Source organism: Aedes albopictus, chromosome 3 (assembly GCF_035046485.1).
Source record: "Aedes albopictus strain Foshan chromosome 3, AalbF5, whole genome shotgun sequence".
In the NCBI taxonomy this organism is placed as follows: Eukaryota; Metazoa; Arthropoda; class Insecta; order Diptera; family Culicidae; genus Aedes; species Aedes albopictus.
The window spans coordinates 35,575,421-35,598,870 of NC_085138.1; the positions used below are offsets into that span (position 1 = coordinate 35,575,421).

At 42.7% G+C, this 23,450-nt stretch overlaps 1 protein-coding gene across 7 annotated transcripts in view; it reads right to left on the reverse strand.

The window, feature by feature from the left end:
- The window catches only part of LOC109427338 (extracellular sulfatase SULF-1 homolog), a 244,272-nt gene extending 223,039 nt beyond the window's left edge, over positions 1 to 21,233 (reverse strand). The window contains exons 1-2 of one of the 7 annotated variants that reach the window (XM_062858925.1): positions 21,011 to 21,233; positions 19,044 to 19,621 (exon numbers count right to left, since the gene is read on the reverse strand). The gene's annotated coding sequence lies outside the window, so the exon portion shown is untranslated. Of the gene's footprint in view, positions 1 to 19,043; positions 19,622 to 20,741 lie in introns of all 7 variants that reach the window. The other 6 variants (XM_062858922.1, XM_062858924.1, XM_062858921.1 and 3 more) reach the window with 6 other exon arrangements.
- Between the last annotated feature and the right edge of the window lie 2,217 nt (positions 21,234 to 23,450).

Genomic DNA, 23,450 nt, shown 5'->3' on the forward strand with positions numbered 1-23,450 from the left:
TAAAAAATGGAAAAACTTCAACTCCTGTATCATTTTTGAGTTCCATTTTGGTCCCATATCAGCTGTGCAAAATTTCAGATCGATCGAAGAAACTATATTTTAGCGCCCGCCATTCTTAGTTTTTCATACGATTTACTATGGGGAACATTTACTTCTTCAAAGAAAAATCGCTTGAGGTCACCCATTTATCCCTAAAAATAGGTCGCTGTAGATAACTTTACGAGGAATCAGACCTCCGAAGACCGCAAAGCGATGCGACATTCGTGGAAAAGTTATTAAGCCTTACCCGATTGATAAAATGACAAGATTTTATTATTTATTGTTATTCCTTACGTGTTAAACGGCGTTGCCATGCCATTCGGTTTTCAGTTAATAACTTTTTTCACATGCTTTAGATGGCTTTGCGGTCTTCAGAGGGTTTGTTCCTCGTAAAATTTCCAACAGAAATCATTCATCGATATATTTTTAGGGGTTAAGGGGCAATCTGTGGCGATTTTTCTTTGAAAAAGTGATTTTCCCCATAGTAAATTGTATGAAAAATTAAAACGGTTGGCGCTAAAATATAGTTTCGCCCATCGAGCTGAAATTTTGCACAGTTGATATGGGGCCAAAATGGAACTCACAAAGTGTACAGGAGTAAAATGTCTTTTTGTGTCCCACGCTATTGGGTACACAGTTCGAGTCACAACACTTGGCACTTTGGAAACACTCCCGTTCATGCTGGTCGGGATGGAATCCATCATGGCGGACAGTCAGGCTTATTCTGCGCGGCGTGTGAGGTGAGACGAGTCGAATGAGGTGACAAAAGTCGACTCGCCTCATTCGATTTACATTAGTCGTCTCACGTCACGTGAGACGAAACCGTCCGTCTCACCTCACACGCCGCGCAGAATAAGCCTGAGTGTCTCGCGCAGTTCTACTAACAGGTGGCAGTGCTTACAAAAAAGACACTGGGCAAAAGTGTTTGGTGATTTTCCTTTAAGAGTTACGTCTGTTTGTCTGTGGTTGTTCAGTCATTGTGAACATCGGGATGAATTTTCAGACGAAGCTATTTAACGGTTTTTTAAACGAAAATGTGAGGTATGTACTTCAAATACCTCGTCCTACCAAATACCTAGGAGGTCTCAGTAGCTATGTTGAACAGGACCCGCGACAGTATCTTGTACGCCGAATTTGAAAATGGCAGTCCCTCTCTAATTAGTACACTTTAGTGTATGCCATTTCGTGTGGATAGGGCATAAAAAGTCATAGCTGAATAACAGTTTTATAAGCTAGTTTGTTCCACTCTTGTACAGCCAGTATGTTTGTCCGGTCAAATCACCTGGTTATCGGTTCTTCATCCTCCCATATATTTGTAAGAATCTGGTGGATTGACTAAGTCTCAACTACTAATAGAAAATAAGTTGTCAGCTCGGAGAGTTTGCCAGTCCCTGCCATAGTTGCTAATTTTTACAGCGCCCAACTCTTCCGCAGGCGCGCGCGTGGGGAATGAGTGGAATTTGTTAGAACCTATAGTAATATTATGGCCTTCAGTCAGTCACCACAACGCAACGGAGGCAAGGGTGAGAGAGGGATCGCCTCACAGTAAGTGGTGGAACTGCTATGCTGCTTGGCATTGGAAACTGCGGGAGCCAATGGGACTTAAAATGACTGGATTTACGAGCAACCCCAGTGAGGGCGGATTTATGGTGGTCGTTGGTTACATAAATGTTGTTGTTTTTACGGGATTTTATTTCCCCGAATGGGTTTCCTTTATTTGAATTGGAGTTGACTTAGGATGATTTGTGACTTATTGAAGGTTGAGTGGAAGGAAATCAATTTTTGTAGGTCATGAACAGTACTGACGCCTGGCTTTAAATTGGCTCCATAAAACCATACATTTTATTGTAAATGAATTGTTCTAAATACTGATACATGGGTTCAAATATACCGTACATTGTATGATACACGTATAGTTTCAAACAATAAAATGTACCGTAAATATATTGTTTTTAATGGATCACTAAAATAACTCATACGGTCGCTATGAAATGGACAGATGGCACCACCGTTGCCTTGTGTGTTTGACATAACTCGACTGCTGTCACAATGTTAAAGCCCATATACGGTGGCTCCTTTGCTTTGATGCGGCAACTACCAGAAAAGTTTGCTTCAATGTTCCATTGTGATTTCACTACTGGCTTAAATGTATAGCCAGTAGTGAAATGACACCAAATATTTTTGGAATGGTTCTCTTTTGCTATGTTGTATTGTTTTACATTACATAAACAATTTAATGTTATATTATCTTGTCATGTTCCTACTGTTAATGGCATCTTAGGCTTTCTAGTCAAATTAACCTAAACTCGTCTGAGTCTGAGTAGTCTCTGATTGCATTAACAGTTGAAGCTTAGGCTCCCATGTCCCACCAGTCAGATAACTGGGTTTTGCAAACTCAGCATTATTTGTGGCAACACTTTGAGCGGCATGATGGAACTATGCCGAGCGCGCTAAGTGTTATTAGACCACTAATGTAGTTGCATGAAGTGGGTGACGAGGTACATAAGTATCATTACAGCGTGCTTAACCGTTATTGTAATATTGAGTCTCCAGTTTGACTAAAGTTTGAAATACATAACAACCCAACAAACATTATTGCTGTACAACAGATGAATAAGCCACAACAGCTTGATTTTGGAAGTTTTTCCTGAATAAGCTGTTATTCAGCTGTCATTGTTACTTGGGAACTCATGAGAAAACTGTCAAGTTCGATTCAAATATAAGTTATGTTAAAAAGCGAACCCGCAGACGAACTTATATCAGAAGTCGTTTCAGTGTCCAGTCCAGTTCATATGTTAAAGATGGCTCTACGTCAAAGACCTGGTCAAAGATAAACCGCATTTGATTCGGTTGTGGTAGAAGGCAAGTTCAGCATGAGGCATAAGAGTAGGGGAGAAAACTCCCTTAAATGCAAATACAGAAAGAATAGAGTTGAACTCATCCACTGATTTACGGTAATCTGACCTGCGTTTTTCCGGGTTGACCTACATTCGTATTCCTTTCATCGCACTCTACATACCTAGCCCGCCATATCTCTTGGATCGGCAGTCCTTCAACTGTTTCAACTTATTCACTTTTTCTCTTTCCTTTTCTTTGCAACAAAAATGTCACGAACATCAACAAAACAAAGCACGGAAAAAATCTAATATTCAAATTAGAAATGCACGGAAAATAATATTCCGAAAAAGTGAATGGTTCAAACGTAAGAAAAGCAGTATAAAATATTGTTACACAAAGATCGGATGTAAATATATAGTAGCTACAATGTGCACAGCTTTTAGCGAACCATTCCATTACAATACACTTTATTGTAGCTGGTACACTGTATGGTGCAGGAATGGTTTCATCAAATACCCTATGGTTAGTTTTTATCCGGGCGTTCATATCTGTAGCTAAAATGTCAGCATCCATTAAGGAGAAACTTCAAAGAATACCAATATGGCTGCCACAATGGCCGACTTGGACCCCTACTCACGTTTTCAAGAGCACAAATCTTAAAAATTCGTAAACAAATGCGCTTGATTTGGAAAAGCTGCCTCTTTTTGCAAGCGAGCAAAGCATGGATTATCAATTGCGGCTTGGTTCGATGCTTCGTTCGTCAGATTTGTGCCTCTAAAGTTTGTATGCAAAATTGCAATGGGAATTCTTGAAGTTCATGCTATTGTTTAGAGGAGTGATTTGAACTGATACAGAATAAGTTCGACAAGTACTAATTTACAGTAGCTGCAACAACTGACAGGTGTCAAAGGCTGTCAGTTGATTCTGAATGTAAAGTCAAGCTGGATTCGAAGCACATTTTGTGTCGCAATTTTGACGAATGATGGTATGATAATTAAGAAGCTGCTGCTTTCATCGAACTAACTGGCTGAAAGGCATTTTGTTGAAATTCAGTAAAAGCGATGGCAAATATTGAACATCTACTGTTCTCACACTTATTCCAAATGCATCGAAAAAAATAGTTAAAGAACTTCAATTCAATTGCGGTAATTTGAACTTTGTCTCAGTTGTTAAGTTGTCAAATATTGAATAACCTTCTGAAAAATCGAAAGTGAAGAATTCCCTCACAGATTTGCGGTTACCGATCAGATCGATTAGTCATCCAGTCGAGCACCTGCAATTTGAATCCACTCGCGACGATCCTTAGTGCAAACTCATCCGAAACTGCACATTGCCCTGTTAAGGACATATATGAGCGAATCCAAAGATGGCCGTCACAATGTCTGCCTTGCAAATACCGAGAGCACGGATCTCGTCATCTAAACAACAAACACGGCGGAAAAGTCAATGAGTAGCCTTGCTCACTCGTAATAAACATTGAGTAACATTTTCGTTTTCAGGCGTTTTGTGGATGACGACATCGGTGCTCTCAAAAATGCGAGTCAAAAATGCACCTGGACGCTCTCCCATTTCACCTTAATATGTACCTACGGCGACGGTGGCACGTGGATCCAGCTTGTGGTCAGTGTATATTTTCATTTTGCTTACCTGTTTATTTTATGCCGATTTGCGAAACAGTTAGGCGTAGACGAAGCTTTGTTGATTGTAATTTAATGTGAATCGAGTTGTAGTGGGAATACTAAAATTACGCTGTTTATTGTTCCGGTGCACCTTAACACTAAACATTTCACCACTATGGAAAACAGACGTTGCACTTGGAACAAACTTTATTCAAAATCGGTGTCTGCTCGATGCTGAGATGGAATAAGACGGAGCCTGTTACAATTATAGACACTATAGATTCCATAGACTCGCGGAGACATGGTTGAGCAATATAATTTTAGTGTGTTCTACCGTCAATTTAGAATGTACTGAGCGAATATGACGTCACGCAAACCATTGTCGCTGTTGAAACCGTGACGTCATGTTCGTTTGGCTACACGAACTGGCACTTCGTTTGGCTATAATTATCTTCGTCTCCGCAAGTCTATGGAATCTATAGTGTCTATAGTTACAATAGGCCAGACTTTGGTTGTTGGTCCACAGACAAACAGACGTAGCACTCTAATATTTCCCATCGTACTTTGTTTGAATGTGACGTTTACACATTTTCGCCATCTAGCCATCTAGATTGAACTAGCTTGGACATTTCAAATTGGAAACTGTTTGAAGTGTTACATACGTTTGTAGAGCATTGGATCGACGTATATCGGATGGTGAGCTCGTTCCATGCTATTATTCTATTGTGACACTTAATTTCAATATCTTACGTATATTATAGAAACCGTGAACAGCAACAGTACATGTATTTATTCCAGGAGTGATTCAAAAGTCACACCCATGCAAATTCAAATCAAAATTTCTAATAGTGCTCTGATATTTGGAAAATGCAGTAACACTAATATTCTTGGATGCCCCAATTCTCCCAATTTTAACTAAGCTAGTGTCGAAAGCGAAACGATCTGATTTAGCAATCGAAGGAAATCCGGCACGGACAGAGGACACGACAGACAATCTACCCTGCCCGCCGCACAACATCTCAGCAGTCCCAGTCTGACGGACAGCAAAATTTTAATACCCTGATAAGAAGCAGATCGTCGGCCGTTCGTTGGCGCCACACACGCTACGCAAGTTCTTATAGCAGAGGGCAGGACGACAACATCGTCCACGGACCGACAACGGACGACAGACGAAGAAGGCGGCAAAGAGAGGGCGGTCTTATAGTGGTTTCGCAGCGCGGTGTCACGAACACTAATGCAAATCTACTGGTTGAAAATATGCCCATTTGATTTTGCTGGGAACAGCTGATCTTTGTTTACTATTTTCCACCAGTAACTCAAGTGGTGTTCGTGTAATGCAGCGTGTTCGTACACGCAACACTACTAAAAGCAGAAACCACTATTGAACCCCGATGTGCAAAATAAGAGTAATGAAAAGAAACAACAAAATTCACGAACTCGTTTATTTGAGCGGCCGGCCGGCGCGTTTTGATGCAAAATGTGTGTATTAAGAAGAGTGCCGCCGAAACAGGTTTGAGTTGTATTTATATGTCGTTGGTTTGCGGATTGCGCGCCGCGAAGAATTCTCACGAGGGTGCGTTTAAGAATTGCGACATTTTGTTCATTTCTGGAGCTCGATTTAAATAGGTCGTATGTGCTTTTGTCGATATAAAATTCGATCAGTTTATTTTAGTTATTGTAGCAACATGGAAGATATTTTTGAGACTTTTAATGATGGAACGGAAAGCTTATTTTGTGAGGATTCTGCTGTATGTATCAACTTTGTTCAATTTCAACGGTTTTCGCTACAATAAGTAAATCCAACTGATCGAATTTTTAATCGACAAAAGCACATACGACCTATTCAAATCGAGCTCCAGATTTGACTTTTTTTTTCCTGCGGAACTTTTGTCCATTCGACCCTTTGATTTTCTACCTTTTGTCCTATGACCTTAAGTGTTTTTCAAATGACAAGTGCATATTAAAACTTCTTTTATTTGTTGAAACACAAATTAAATTATATGCTTAGTTAGATTGGCTATTTTCGGTGAAATCATCAAATTAAATTAGTTTATTTAGACAGACAGACAGACAGACAGACAGACAGACAGACAGACAGACAGACAGACAGACAGACAGACAGACAGACAGACAGACAGACAGACAGACAGACAGACAGACAGACAGACAGACAGACAGACAGACAGACAGACAGACAGACAGACAGACAGACAGACAGACAGACAGACAGACAGACAGACAGACAGACAGACAGACAGACAGACAGACAGACAGACAGACAGACAGACAGACAGACAGACAGACAGACAGACAGACAGACAGACAGACAGACAGACAGACAGGAGTTGCACAGAAATTGGTCCGGAAGTTCCTCGAAAATTCCTCCACAAGTTCCTGGGGAATTTCTCCAGGTTTTTTTTATTAATTCAATTCATCCAGAGTTTCCTCCCCAAAATTCCCCGAAAATTCACCCAGGAGTTCCTCGAGAATTCCCCAGAAATTATTTCACAAGTTCCTCGGGAATTCATCCAAAAGTCACACAGAAATAGGTCTAGAAGTTCCTGGAAAATTGCCCAGGAGTTCTCGGAGAGTTAGTCCTGGAGTTCCGCAGGAATTCATCCAGAAGTTCTCTGGAAATACCTGGAGGAGTGTCTCGGGAATTCCTCCAGGAGTTTGTCAGAAATTGATTCAGAAGCTCCCTGAGAATACCTACAGAAGTTCCTCAAAAATTCCTTCTAGAGTTTCTCGGGAATTTCTCAGAAATTCATCCAGGAGTTACTCGGGTATTTATCCAGGAGTTGCTAAGAAATTGGTCAAGAGGTTCCTCGAAAACTCCTTCAGGAATTCGAGGATAATTTCTCCAGGTTTTTCTTATTATTTTTTTTTTCAGAGTTTTCTCCCTTAAGTTCCCCGGAAATTCACCCAGGAGTTCTTCGGGAATTCATCCAGGAATTCTTTGCGAATCCATCTAGGAGTCACACAGAAATGTATCTAGAAGTTCCCGGAAAACTGCACCAGGAGTTCTCGGGGAGTTTGTCCTGGAGTTCCTTAAGAATTCATCCAGAAGTTTCCTGGGAATACCTCCAGAAGCTCCTTAGGAATTCATTCAGAAGTTCCCTAGGAACACCTGCAGGAGTGTCTCAGAAATTCCGCCAGGTGTTTGTCAGAGATTGATTCAGAAGTTCCCCGAGAATACCTACAGGAGATCCTCGAAAATTCCTCCTAGAGTTTCTCGGGAATTCCTCAGAAATTCATCCAGGAGTTACTCGGGTATTTATCCAGGAGTTGCTCAGAAATTGGTCCAAAAGATCCTCGAAAACTCCTCCAGGAGTTCCTGGAGAATTTATCCAGGTTTTTCTTATTAATTTAATTCATCCAGAGTTTTCTCCTGAAAGTTCCACGAAAATTCACCCAGAAGTTCCTCGGGAATTCATCCAGAAATTCTTTGGGAATCCATCCAGGAGTCACACAGAAATTGATCTAGAAGTTCCTGGTAAACTGCACCAGGAGTTCTCGGGGAGTTTGTCCTGAAGTTCCTTAGGAATTCATCCAGAAGTTTCCTTGGAATACCTCCAGTAGCTCCTTAGGAATTCATTCAGAAGTTCCCTGGGAACACCTGCAGGAGTGTCTCAGGAATTCCTCTAGGAATTAGTCAGAAATTGATTCCGAAGCTCCCTGAGAATACCTATTCGAGTTCCTCGAAAATTCCTCCAAGAGTTTTTCGGGAATTTCTCAGAAATTTATCCAGGAGTTCCTCGGGAATTCATCCAGCAGTTGCTCAGAAATTGGTCCAAAAGTTCCTCGAAAACTCCTCCTAGAGTTCCTGGAGAATTTCTCCAGGTTTTTCTTACTAATTTAATTCATCCAGAGTTTTCTCCCCAAAGTACCCCGAAAATTCGCCCAGGAGTTCCTCGGTAATTCCCCAGAAATTATTTAACAAGTTCCTAGGGAATTCATCCAGGAGTCACACAGAAATAGGTCTAGAAGTTCCTGGAAAGCTGCGCCAGGTGTTCTCGGGGAGTTAGTCCTGGAGTTTTTTCGGAATTCATTTAGAAGTTCCCTGGGAATATCTGCAGGAGTGCCTCAGGAATTCCTCCAGGAATCTGTCAGAAATTGACTACGAAGTTCCCCGAGAATACCTACACGAGTTCCTAGAAAATTCCTCCTAGAGTTTCTCGGGAATTCCTCAGAAATTCATTCAGGAATTCCTCGGGTATTTATCCAGGAGTTGCTCAGAAATTGGTCCAGAAGTTCCTCGAAAATTCTCCCAGGAGTTCCTCGGAAATACCCACGAAATTATTCCACAAGTTCCTCGGGAATTTTTCCCGGAGTCACATAGAGATAGGTCCAGATGTTCCTGGAAAACTGCACCAGGAGTTCTCGGGGAGTTTGTCCTGGAGTTCCTTAGGAATATATCCAGAAGATCCCTTGGTATACCTCCAAGAGTTTCTTAGGAATTCATTCAGAAGCTTCTTGGAAATACCTGCAGGAGTGCCTCAGGAGTTCCTCCAGGAGTTTGACAGAAATTGATTCCGAAGTTCCCCGAGAATACCTACACGAATTACTCGAAAATTTCTTAGAAATTTACCCAGGAGTTCCACAGGGATTCATCCAGGAGTTGCTCAAAAATTGGTCCAAAATTTCCTCGGAAACTTCTCCAGCAGTTGCTGGGGAAATTCTCCAGATTTTTCTTAGAAATTCATACAGAGTTTTCTCCCAATAACTTCCCGGAAGTTCTTCGAGAATTCATCCAGGCGTCACACAGAAATTGGTTTAAAAGTTCTCAGGGAGCTTGTTTTGGAGTACCTCAGGAATTCATTCAAAAGTCCCCTGGGAATACCTGCAGGAGTGCCTCAGGAATCCCTCCAGGAGTTTGTCAGAGATTGATTCAGAAGTTCCCCGAAAATACCTACAGGAGTTTCTCGAAAATTCCTCCTACAGTTTCTCGGGAATTTCTCAGAAATTCATCCAGGTGTTCCGCGGGAATTCATCCAGGAGTTGCTCAGAAATTGGTCCAAAAGTTCCTAAAAAACTCCTCCAGGAATTCCTGGAGAATTTATCCAGGTTTTTCTTATTAATTTAATTCATCCAGAGTTTTCTCCCGAAAGTTCCACGAAAATTCACCCAGGAGTTCCTCGGGAATTCATCCAGAAATTCTTTGGGTATCCATCCAGGAGTCACACAGAAATTGGTCTAGAAGTTCCTGGTAAACTGCACCAGGAGTTCTCGGGGAGTTTGTCCTGAAGTTCCTTAGGAATTCATCCAGAAGTTTCCTCGGAATACCTCCAGTAGCTCCTTAGGAATTCATTCAGAAGTTCGCTGGGAACACCTGCAGGAGTGTCTCAGGAATTCCTCCAGGAGTTAGTCAGAAATTGATTCCGAAGTTCCCTGACAATACCTATTCGAGTTCCTCGAAAATTCCTCCAAGAGTTTTTCGGGAATTTTTCAGAAATTTATCCAGGAGTTCCTCGGGAATTCATCCAGCAGTTGCTCAGAAATGGGTCCAAAAGTTCATCGAAACTCCTCCTAGAGTTGCTGGAGAATTTCTCCAGGTTTTTCTTATTAATTTAATTCATCCAGAGTTTTCTCCCCAAAGTTCCCCGATTATTCGCCCAGGAGTTCCTCGGAAATTCCCCAGAAATTATTTCACAAGTTCCTCGGGAATTCATCCAGGAGTCACACAGAAATAGGTCTAGAAGTTCCTGGAAAGCTGCGCCAGGTGTTCTCGGGGAGTTAGTGCTAGAGTTTCTTAGGAATTCATTTAGAAGTTCTCTGGGAATATCTGCAGGAGTGCCTCAGGAATTCCTCCAGGAGTTTGTCAGAAATTGACTCCGAAGTTCCCCGAGAATACCTACACGAGTTCCTAGAAAATCCCTCCTAGAGTTTCTCGGGAATTCCTCAGAAATTCATTCAGAAATTCCTCGGGTATTTATCCAGGAGTTGCTCAGAAATTGGTCCAGCCAGAAGTTCCTCGAAAATTCTCCCAGGAGTTCCTCGGCAATTCCCCAGAAATTATTCCACAAGTTCCCCGGGAGTTCTTCCCGGAGTCGCATAGAAATAGGTCCAGATGTTCCTGGAAAACTGCACCAGGAGTCCTCAGGGAGTTTGTCCTGGAGTTCCTTAGGAATTCATCCAGAAGTTCCCTGGGAATACCTCCAAGAGTTTCTTAGGAATTCATTCAGAAGCTTCCTGGGAATACCTGCAGGAGTGCCTCAGGAGTTCCTCCAGGAATTTGACAGAAATTGATTCCGAAGTTCCCCGTGAATACCTACACGAGTTCCTCGAAAATTCCTTAGAATTTTATCCAGGAGTTCCGCGGGAATTCATCCAGAAGTTGCTCAAAAATTGGTCCAGAAGTTCCTCGGAAATTCCTACAGAAGTTCACGGGGAATTCCCCAGGTTTTTCTTAGAAATTTATACAGAGTTTTCTCCCAATAACTTCCCGGAAATAGACCCAGGTATTCCTCGAGAATTCCCCAGAAATTATTACACAAGTTCCTCGGGAATTCATCCAGGAGTCACACAGAAATTGCTCCACAAATTCCTGGAAAACTGCACTAGAAGTTCCCGGGGAATTTCTTTTGGAGTTCCTTAGGAATTTATTCAGAAGTTCCCTGGGAATACTTCCAGGAGGAGTTCCTAGGAAATTCCCCCAGGAGTTTATCAGAACTCGTCCAGAAGTTACCCGATAATAACTTCAGGAATTTCTAAGGAAGTTTCCCGAGAATAAGTAGCTACAGGGGTTGACCCAAACATGCCACAATATTTCTACATCATGGAAGCAGTGGTTCAAAGACTCTACAGATAAGGAAAAGAAGTACCTACAGAAGTTCCGCGGAAACTCACCCAGGATTTCCTTAGGAAGAGTATCCAAAAGACCAAGAGTTGCTCGTGAATTCCTCAGAAATTTATCCAGAAGCTGTTCAAAAGTTGGTTCAGAAGTTCCTCGAAACTCCAGGAGTTCCTCGAGTATTGCTCACAAGTTTATCCTAAAGTTTCTCGCACGGGTATTCAGCATGACCATGCTGAGGGTGACGGGTTCGATTCCCGGTCGGTCCAGGATCTTTTCGTAAAGGAAATTTCCTTGACTTCCTTGGGCATAGAGTATTTTCGTGCCTGCCACACGATATACACATGCAAAATGGTCATTGGCAGAGGAAGCTCTCAGTTAATAACTGTGGAAGTGCTCATAGAACACTAAGCTGAGAAGCAGGCTTTGTCCCAATGAGGACGTTACGCCAAGAAGAGAGAGAGAGGGACAACTATTCAATCTTATTATTTTAAGGAAATTACATTTCTTTCGCAATATTTTTTACATAATATGGAAGTTAATTTATAAACTAGTAATAGATACAAAATTGGCCATGACACATAAGTAGAGGGTGCAAGACTAAACTCGATCAATTTTGGTTGGTGCTTAGTTAGACGGGAATTAGGTAAAAATCCTACTCAAAAAATTCTTATGCAAATGAACACTAAATCATTCGAAAATTATCCTGGCATCCAATTCAATTCGGAACACTCGACGGCTGGCTGGGTACACCAAGTGGAGCAACGTTTATCGTTTTTGAAAGAACATTAACTATACTATACGGTGTAGGTACAAAAGAACAGAGCAGCAAAAAAGGCTGAAAAAAGAAAACGAGTACGATTTTGACTGCACGATACCAGCCTCGTGCTCCGCACCGTTTTGGTTTTGAAAAGGACCTACCTACTACCAACCACCATACAGTACGATATATCTATTATTTCGAGTACATTACGATTACACGACGACGACTGTCATGCCGGAATCGCTGATTACGTCCATTATGGGTATTTTCACTCTTTAGGAAAAAAAAAAGAATGGAAGAAAGGCTAAAGGCATGGAAATAGCAAGCCGCTGTTGATATTGTTCGTTCGTGGCTGTTTTTAGTAGTTTCACTTTTGGCAGCATTGTAAACCTTAAATCAGAATTGCTCGATGCGATAAAAGCCTGAGAAGTTAGATGTTTGAAAGGTTTACTGAGGTAGTTCATAATATTTTTCTAGTCAGGTTCTTTGATGATCACTTGGTCTTGTAGAGGTTTTGAAAATCGTTATACAACCTAATACTTTTTATTTTGGTTTTGTGATGGTTTTAAGAACCTCTGATACTTCATTTGACTAAAAAAATGTTACTTGGGTAATGACGTGTTTTAACTATCTTCTTCTCCATCTCGTCGTAAAGTTCCTAGATTCCTGAATTCCGACTGACATGACAAAATAGAATAAATCCCATCTGCCCCAGGAGATTTGAAAGGAGCAAAGCTATTAAGTGCCCAGTCAATCGATTCTATAGTTACAATACTCCGAGCCGAAGTCAGGGAATCATAACTACAAGAAAAGACATCAGGTTCATCCGAAGATGTAATATCCACACATCCATGGAAGTGTGTGCTGAATAAGCGTTCCAGAACTTCCTCATCAGAGGAAGTCAGATCGCCATTTGGCAAACGAAGTTCGTTCACTCGGAAATCCTTAGATATCGCAAGGATTTTGTTTAACCGACTGATTTCACTCAAACTGGAAACATTCGTACAAAGGTTTTTCCAGCCGGATCGTTCAGCAGACCGGAGAGCTGTTCCAACTCTTTCTACATTGTTTTCTAAGTTTAGCCAGATCAGAGTTCCACCAAGGGGTTCCTCTTGTGATCTTCACAGACCGTAGAGGACATGCTTCTTCAAAAGCTTCCATGATGAAGGTTCCAGACTACCAGTTATCGTATAGTCGTTGTAGTATCAACGGCATCATCTAAATCACTTGGAGTGTCGATAGATGGTGAGTATCCATGAAATTTGGCCGCAACCAAATCAGTAAAGAGATCCCAGTTTGTTGACCGAAGATTCCTGAAACGCAATGTTTGCGAAGTAACATTTAAATATTCAAAAAAGATGTAGCGATGGTCAGATAAATATTCTTCATCTGACACATGCCCATTGGTCAGCTCGCGACTAATTCTACTAGAGCTAAACGTTATGTCTAACACTTCCTCTCTAGCAGTTACCATGAAGGTTGGGCGGTTGTCTATGTTAACACCGAACAATAAACGTATTTCCTGTTGAGGTTTCCAACAGATACATCAATTGTGATAGCACATACATCTCTGGTGATTAGTGCAGAGATGAGTGTAGCAGCTATTGCGTTGTTGACAAGCATACAGGCTCGAGGCATGACACGCGAGTTTGCCATTTCATGTTTACTGAAAGTATCAAACACCGGGTTCACAAGGTTTCCTAGATAGAAATTCCCCTTACGAAAGTAAGGTTCTTGTACTAAGGCCACTTGGGCTGTACCATTTTGCATAAGTCTGCAAAGATTGATCGTTGCTGTTCTTTTATGCTGAAGATTGATCTGAGCTATCCTAACCGTAGCCGCTACCCAAACTAGGTAAGATTAAACTCTTCGCAACAACAGCACAACAAAGAACAACAGCAATAAAACCAGATCGGTATCGATCCTCGCCAAAGGCGATACACAGAATACAATGTGTAAATCGGATAATGCGAAAAGCTGCCAAATCTTAAGAAAACGATCGACAAGGTTCTTCAAAACTTTTTTGAATCAAAAGATTCCCGAACCTAGACTGATCTTCGGTGACGTCAACGGTCTCCATCGAGCATGGGGAAGCCGAGCATCATCAAATCTCCGGAGCTCAATTCTGAATGACGGTTCAAATACCTTTGGGCGGACAAGGACAAAATAGTAGAATCGGCCATGGACGTCACTCTAGCCTCCACGCAGATAAGCAGACTCTAACCTCCACGGAAGCGACCGACCCCCACCCAATTTTGGTCTCCCTAACGGGCAGCGATATACCTGGAGCTTCTGAGGTAGAAATTTTAGCTCTCCAGGACCGGAGAGCTCTCCATTGGTGGATCGACAAGGTGAAGCAATCGGTCAAAGCACGGCGGAAAGCCCTTAGGCGCCTGAAACGACTCCCAACTGATCCTGTTCCAGATTGGAAGAAAACTGCGGACGAACCAAAGGCAAATCAGCCGACCCAGATGAAATCGGATGCCCAATACTCCGCAATCTTCCACAATTCGGCAGGAAGTATCTGCTAGACACTATCAATAACGAATAGCTGAACGACATCCTGCCAAGCAGTTGGAAACACGGTGATCCTAATTCCAAAGGGGACGGGTTCCACTAACACCGTGGACAATTTTCGTCCAATCACACTTATAAGCTGTGTTGCGAAGGTGATGGAACGCCTTGTATTAAATAGGCGGCTTGTGCAGCATCTAGAAACTGAGGGACGCCTGGATCATAGGCAGCAAGCCCTCAGAGTTGGTCACGGCACGAGATCAACTTTGCTGCTCTGGGCCAAATTTTAGACGAAGCGTTGGAGAGAGGAGACCACCTCGAGTTGACATCACTTGACATGGACAAAGCCTACAACAGAGCCTGGATGCCGGGAGTCATGCAGAAGCTCGCCAATTGGCGAGTAACGGATCACTGTTTGCACTTCATCAAACACTACCAACACTATCAAACATTACCAACCGCACTTTCCAAGTTGCCGTAGGTAACCATCAATCGAAACCCACCCCAGAAGAAACTGGAGTACTCCAGGGCTCGGTAATTGCAATAACCCTGTTCAGGGTCTTGCCAGCAGGAGTATTCATTCTAGTGTACGAACCAAACTCTTCCCTTCCGTAGCTATTTTGGTAAGATCAAGAAACGATGCAAGGTACGATTAAACCTGCTCAGAACGATATCTGGGAAGCGTTCACGTAGTGACCGACAGTCATGTCTACGAGTAGCCGATGCTATTGTTACCAGCCGAATTTTTTACGTGCTCGAAACACCTGTCGGCGACAGAAGGGGTGCTGAAAACCCTGGGCCCAGTTTACAACGCTGCCATTCGCACAATAGCCGTTGGATATCTTTAAAACACTATTGACGATGGGTCCGTTGGCATCTTGGGCTATCAAGCCAACCGAGCTCTAGCGGATAATGGTCATCCCTCAGCTTCCCCCGGTGGCTGGACTTTACCGGATCGGCTCTAGAAGCTGAGCGAATTGTGAAGCACTTCCGCAGGGGCGCGAACTCTCAAAGCGTCAAAGTCAGTTTAGCAAAGCGGGTTTGCGAGAAGTACCAAAAAACGGAAATTCTCTACAGTCTCTACACCTACGGCTCTAAAATGGACGTCATTGCAGGCATCGGCATAAACAGCAAAGACTACAGCAATTTCCATCAACTAGGAAGCCTTGTGCTCGGTGTTTTGAGCCGAGGCGGCTGCGTATTGCGAACCATTGCTACCCCCGCTCAGCCCCTCTACTAATTGTATCGGATTCGGCCAACGTACTCGACGCTCTACAGACCCCTAGCAATAAGCATCCTTTCGTCCAGGAGATTCAGGAGTTGTTGAACGGCTGTCGCAATGAAGTCACCTTCATGAGGGTGCCGGGCCCAAGGGAAACGAAAAAACCGACAACCTGACTTCTCTCGGTCGTGACAGAGCACTTCTCACCCGAAAAATTCCAGAAGACGATGTCGAGATGTGGCTCAGGTACAGGATCCGAGAAGCGTGGTACTCTCTCTGGTCGCGACAAACACTTTTCACCCGGAAGACAAAATTGACTCCACAGCGTTGGTCAGACCTGCCATCTCGAGGAGACCAAGTTGTTCTCTCCAGACTCAGACTACGAACAGGGCATACTAGGCTGTCCCCTAGTATGAACGGCACCTGTTCAGAATCGAATACAGTGGAGCATTCCCTCGCAAACTGCAGGACCCTGGAGGATCTACGTACTCAGCTTTGAGGAAGATCACAACATATTTAGGCACTTTATTTAAAATCGTACTTGTAACACCAAATCCGGAAAACGACCCAGCTCAAAAACGTACATTTCTAAGGAACCAAACATTCGTTCTCACAAGCCAATGAAAGACCCAGCCTGACACGGACAACGATCAACCATAAGAACTCTATTTCTAACGATTGGAATCTCTCACTTTAATTGGGAGCACCCGTAGGTATACTCGCCGATCTACTGGAGGACCGCAGATTCACCATCGTAGCGCTGCAGGAGGTGTGTTGATCCATGGTGCGAACGCGTAGATGTAGCCAATATGCAAAGGCGCATAAGCGCTTCGTGACTGATCGACGAAAGAATGTGCTGGTTGAAGATCCAGGGTCGATTATTCAACTTCAGCCTACACTACGGAAGCACTGATGGTCACAGATCATCATAGGAGACCCAAACGCACAGGTAGGCCAGGAGGAAGGAATTCAGATCTACGGTTGGAAAGTTCAGCGCCTAGCAACTGAAGAACAATAACAGCCTACGGCTCATCGATATCGTCGCTTTCAATAACAAGTTAATACGTAGCACCTCTTTCCAACACAGCCTTAGTTATCGTTACACGGAGATTACCACAGCAGACGGAATAGCAAATCGACCAGGTTCTGATTGACAGACGGCATTTCTACGACATTATCGCCATCTGGACCTATCGTATCGCTAAAATCGACTCCAACCACTACCCGGTGATGGTCAACTACGCCCAAAACTTTCCGTCATCAACACTGTACGGTACCGGCGACCACCACACGGTACAACTGTTGATACAGCCTAGATAGAGGGTGATGCCTCAGCATACGCAAAGAAGCTCAAGGCAGCTTTGCCAGACGAGGACCAGGTCGATTTTGCCCCACTAGATGACTGCCGGAGTACAGTTAAAGCAACCATCAATGGCACCGTCGAGAGCACCATCGGATACGCGGAACGGAGTCGACGGAACGAATGGTTCGACGAAGAGTGCGGAGCATTTGAGGAGAAGAACGCATCGCAGCCTGTTTTGCTGCAGAATGGTAATCGGCAGAACGTGGAAGCAGTAGACTCACATATTTCGGGAGAAGCAACGTCGCTTTGAAGTAGCCGAGAGCGAGAAAATGGAACTGCTGTGCCGTTCTCAAGAAACACGGAAGCTCTTCCAGAAGCTCAAGGCATCCCGCAACGGCTTCGTGTCGCATGCCGGAAAATTCAGGGATAAGGACGGTAGCATCTTGACGGACGGGCTTCGATGAGCAGCTGAATGGCGTGAAGATCGCAGGCAACGGAGAAAACTACTACTCTAGTGCAGCACAAACATAGAAGATACAACTCTCACTCTGATGGAAGTTAAGGATTCCATTCACCAGCTCAAAACCAACAGAGCAGCTGGAAAGGATGGTATCGCAGCTGAACTCATCATAATGGGCACAGAAAAGTTAGCCATCCAACCGCTCCGGTTGGTAGTCAGGATCTGGGAAACCGAACAGCTACCAGAGGAAGGTCTAACCTGCCTCATTCACAAGAAAGGCGACCATTTGGAATGTGAGAACTTCAGAGCGATCACCATATTGAATGCTGCCTATTTCGACAATGATTTTCATAAGGGCCTAACTGACTTGATCGATTTCACTTCGTCGACTCTCTCTTTCACTAATAACTTGATCAAAACAAACACAATCATAGCAACATGTAGTCGTCTTCTTCGCATTTCAACCAAAAAATCTTTGGAAAACTCATTACACATTCTGTGATAACACAAGGAGAGGATCGATGAAGAGAACTCGAAAATGTCAATTACGCTCAAATTAAAAATCAGTGTCGATATACAAAGTGCTACCTTTCGTCGTGTCACCTAAAACTAATGAATTCGTGGGAAGTTATCAAGCCGGCTTCAGCGATGGCCGGTCGACAACGGATCAGATCTTCACCGTACGGCAAATCCTCCAGAAACGCCGTGAATACCAAGTCCCAATGCATATCCTGTTCGTCGACTTCAATAAAGCAGCATACGACAGTATCATCATAGACTAATTTCAAGACCTCGATGTACCAAAGAAAACGATGAAATTTTCGGTGACCAGTCCGGTACCCAATAAATATTCATAACCGTGTATTTTTTTCCGTGTAAATTGCCTTTTGTGTAATTTTTTTTTAGCGTGTTACACTGATCTGACAGCTCTGACAGTAAGGGACTAAACATAAATTACGTAAAGTGAGTACCGAGGATTGTTCACAATCTGCGAACTTGACTGCGGAAAAAATTGCGACCATGACGCCGCTGGTATCATGCCTATCATGTCTATTCTTCAACATCGCTCTGGAAGGTATAATGCGATGAGCCAGGCTCAACATCCGGGGTACGATTTTCACAAAATCCTGTCAATTTGTGTACTTTGCGGACGATATGGACATTATAGCCAGAACATTTGGAACGATGACAGAACTGTACACCAGCCCAAAATGCGAAGCGGCAAAGGTCGGAGTGATAGTCAAAGCAATCATTAGCCCTACTGCGGGTTCCAGAAGAAACTGCGATCATAAAGTGCCATTCATAAACCACGTAGATCCAAAACTGTTTCATCTCGGACCACCCCTCCCCCTTGTAGACTTTTGTCCATACAAAAAAAAACGTAGACTTTGGCCATATCCGCCTACCCTTCCCTCCAAAAAGTCAACGTGGTTTATAAACGGATCCCAAAAGATTCACCCACACCCTATTTCCCTACAAATAATCTAGAACTCACCTGTTCGTCCAACGGTGCGTAGAGGTTCGATATTTCACGCACAAAACTTCACTCCAATTCTACGCCCAACAATCGCTTCGCATTGTACAGCAACTCACGACGAAACTGGTTCTTCTCTAACGACTCACAAGGATATTATTCATCCGTATCTTTAGCACACTATTACTGAATATGGTACATGAACAAATTCTCCCAAAGAAACACACTCGCGGACAGACACAGCTTCCAAGTACGGATGACACTAACGTTGCTGCAGATACAACTGCTATATTCAACTGTAATTCTTCTTATCACAAACCGTGCACTTTTCACCACCAGCAGAGCAGACACAACTGTCTCTGGCTGGCACTTTCACACTTCGGCAGCACCAAACAGACTGCGGCTATGTTTCTTCCATTTCATTGAGATATTCACACGTTGCCATTCTGCCTGGCCTAGTACAATATCAGCTGTTGTTTGCCTTTCGTTGACTTCGCTGTTGTTTGCCTTTCGTTGACTTCGCTGTTGCTGTTGCCGTTGCTACTCCTGCTTATCCATGCGTAAAGTTCTCCGATGCCTATTATACCAGGTTGAGTTTTCTGTATTTGGAACAAGACACACTTGTTATAAACAACCCATCAAGTTGAAGCGAATTCATTTGTGATGCACCAATTGTTCTGTACGCTGAATCTGAGTTAGCTCAGAACTCCATGCCCGCCATGGTGCCCAACTAGAATCACAGATTTACCGTGGTCTACACCAAGTCAACGGCCTTCAGCAATGCCAGCGGCTCATGGAGTAGAAGTAGTACGACAATTCAATGATGCCACAAATCAATGCAATGGATGCTCGAACGGCGACCACCAAAACTTGTCTGTTGACGACGAGCAGAACAACCAGACAACAATGTTGCCTTCGAATTCCTTTTCGTCTCGCCCCGAAATCACCGCACAGCATAATCGAAAAGAACTTGTCGAAAAAAAAACATCGAGGCAAGCAATGTCCACTGTAGGAGGAATAGGGTTAACACGCGCCGGTTGGGATGAAACGACCGAAACCAACATCACATTGATAAAATACTTTTAATGCAACATTTTTGCACAATTTCCTGTCTTCTCAATCACTGAAGCTTGGGAGTTTCTGAGCCAAAATATATTAGAATGAAAAAACGTTTTCAGCTATTTTTGTTGTAACAATGCGAAAACTTTTTTTCGTACATTGGAAACCAAAATAAAGCAAAATTTTTAGTGTAAGGTATTTTAAGGTAAAAATAGTCGCATATGGCGATGAACACCGGCTGTTGCCTTAACAGCCGTTGACATTTAACATGACTGTAGTTACACGGAGCAGAAAGTCAGAACCTTTCAAATGCGCATTAATTCCGTTGAGCGGCAGCTAATAACGTCTAGTAAACGCCGTGATGTATGCAACACTCTTTGATATTTCAAAAACTTATCTTATTATTGCAACTTCGTTATTTGATTCGCTGTTTTCAAAGATTGGATGAGAACTTTTGTGTTCCGGCAACTACAATAGACATTTTTATGCGTTTCGTGTCTAAAATCGAGTCAATCCCTAGAGGGGCGCGTATTACCCCGATGTCTTCTACACTACACGCAAGCGACTGAGGTTGACCGGCAGTGGCAACGATAGGAAACCGGGAATATCACGAAGAAGCCTGAATGGCAATAGCCGCGCTGCGGCTGGATCGGTTCCTACTTCAACGCTGATGATGATGATTGCGCATCGATTTAAGCCGTCGTCGCCGCCGCTGCCGGCCAAACCAGGATGCACTTTCTCTCGCTGCAGCAACACATGAAATGCAGCTCAGCAGTTCTACCGTGCGACCCCAATACAGCACTTTCTACCAACAACAATTATGTTCACGCTGGTTCTGGTGGTGGTTCTACCGAGCGAAGCGCAGATGCCGACGTCATTCAAGCCAATCTCCTACCCGAAACGAATGTTTATGTTATGAGTTCACACACTTTTCACATGTTTTATTGCCACAACCAGGGAACACTCTCGCGGGAGCGACCAACCGAATACCAACGTCGACTACGGCTGCACTACGACTGGTTCTAACTTCGCTGGAGGAAACCAGTTTTGTTTTGGCATCCCGCCAAAGGCCGAACGCCGAACGATCTCGTCGTAACCACTACAGCCGCAACACACCGAACCGGCCGCCATCGTCTCGTACAGATGGGCGATGATAGTCCTCCTCCTGATCCGACCGGCAAAGTTCACATAGCACCAATACTAGCGCGCCTTCAGAGCTTCCGATAAAGATGAAAGCTCATCATGAAACTGGACGTAACGCCCGTAGCTACACGAAACATACATGAAGATGGCGCTCAAATGTCGAAAAAAGCGGAAAAAGCCCTATTCCCAATACGGGGTGAAGTTCCTTGCATGAATGCTGAGCAATACAAAAGTTAAAGTAAGTTATCTATGTAACGAATTGATATTTTCAGCACGAGTCGTGCATTCATCCAACTAGGCTTGATTCTTCTGAACAAGAACAGCTCCTAAACCCACTGGACTTCCATCAGCAGTGACATATGTATCATCTCCGGGGTCATAAAATACGACAGTTTCTTCCTTCAGCAGAATGGTTTTGATTTGTTTGAAAGCGAGTTGATGACTGGGATCCCAGTGAAATGCAGTTCCCTTACGAGAAATTAAATTTAAGGGATAAGTTACGGTGACCATATCAGGGACATAGCGATGAACGAAATTCATCAGTCCAAAGAAACCTTTAACTTCTTCTGTCGACTTAGGGAGGCTGTAGATTTCTTATTGCGTCTAGTTTTTCCCGAGCGACTGAGATTCTTCTCCCTGAGATGTGATACCCCCAGAAATCCAACCTGATAACGAAGGTTTCCACTTTCAGGGTGGCCAGTGAATTTCAGATTTTGATTTCCCGGTTTTCTCCCGGTTTTTTCCCGAAATTTTCAATTTTTTCCCGGTTTTACTTGTTTGTTTACTTGTGTTGAATAAAATAATCCCTATCGGTTCAGGAGCTGTTCCAGGATAAATTTCAGAACTAACATATGTTTGAATTTTCAATTAAACTCCTGGGTGAACTTTAAGAGATTCTTTTGGGTAAAATTCAGAAATAATCTCTTAAGAATTTTAATTCCCGATGACATTTTTTTTGCAATGCCAATGAAACATAGGTTTCTGTAAAAACTGTACATGTACATTTTTGCAACTGTAAAGTACTTTCACATTTCTTCTCATTTTTAGTTTGAACGTCAAAACATCATTTCCACTAGAATTGATACAGTATGCCTGATACTTGTGTTAAAATTTTGAAGATGTTTCATATCAACTTAATTTAAACAACATGTTCAGATTCAGCACACAGGCTTCTTTGAAAAATATTCAAACTTTTGTTGGAAAGCAATTATATTACAGAAATTCTTGCATGAATCGCCCAAGAAACCGTTTTTCTTCGCAGTACGCAGTTGCGAAGGAATGATAATTCAAATGGCTGTCACTGTGGAATTTTTGTTCCAGGAATTGGTCTAAAACTTTCTTGAGCGATTCCTTTTGAACACGAAACTGGCCTTATTGCTGAATTCCTTTGAGCAATCGTTAATTCCTTTTAACAATTTTACATTTTTTTTCAGAAAGTCTATAAGCTTTATTGTTTTGTGTTCGTCTCTCATGTTCCATATAATAAAATTATTTGTTTTAGTAACACTTGCCAAAAAAAACTGCTTAGAATTACGTTTGGCCAAGTAAAAATACTGATTCTAGGTTTCAGTTTAGTTGTACATACTTACCTTACCGGTCAGGCTAAGGCCGGGGTGGCCTCTGCTGTACATAGTAGTCGCCTCCATTCCACTCGGTCCATGGCTGTTTGCCTCCAGTTCCGCACTCTGCGTAGGGTCCGCAGATCGTCCTCCACTTGGTCGAGTTAGTTGTACATAACTGTTGTTAAAATTTAGCCAACGACAACGTCCTATTTACTCCATTTAGTCTGTCTTTCATCAATTCCTTGTTGCTGTTGTTAAAATACATTTCCCACAATTTCAATTTGATGTAGGCAAGTGAAAAGAAACATGTGAGTGCCCTTGTTAGTTTTTGTAGCATTATTGTATTTTGGTGACATCGATACAAGACTAATTCAGAGGAAGATTGCCCTTTACTAAAGTTTACTGGAACTCTTTACATTATTACGCAGGAATTTTGTTTCTTCTTGATTTGCTGAAAACTAAGAATAAAAACAGTTATAACTTTTAAAATGACTTAACAGATCGACTTCAGCAACCGATATTATGATTTTAAAATTCTCAACATCTAAATATAACGCAAGTCGTATTTTCAATAAAATATATCGAAATATTGCAACTTCTGTTAAACCAGCAACAAGCTTGGCATTACAGATTATTTTCATGGATGATAAAAAAGTGATAAATA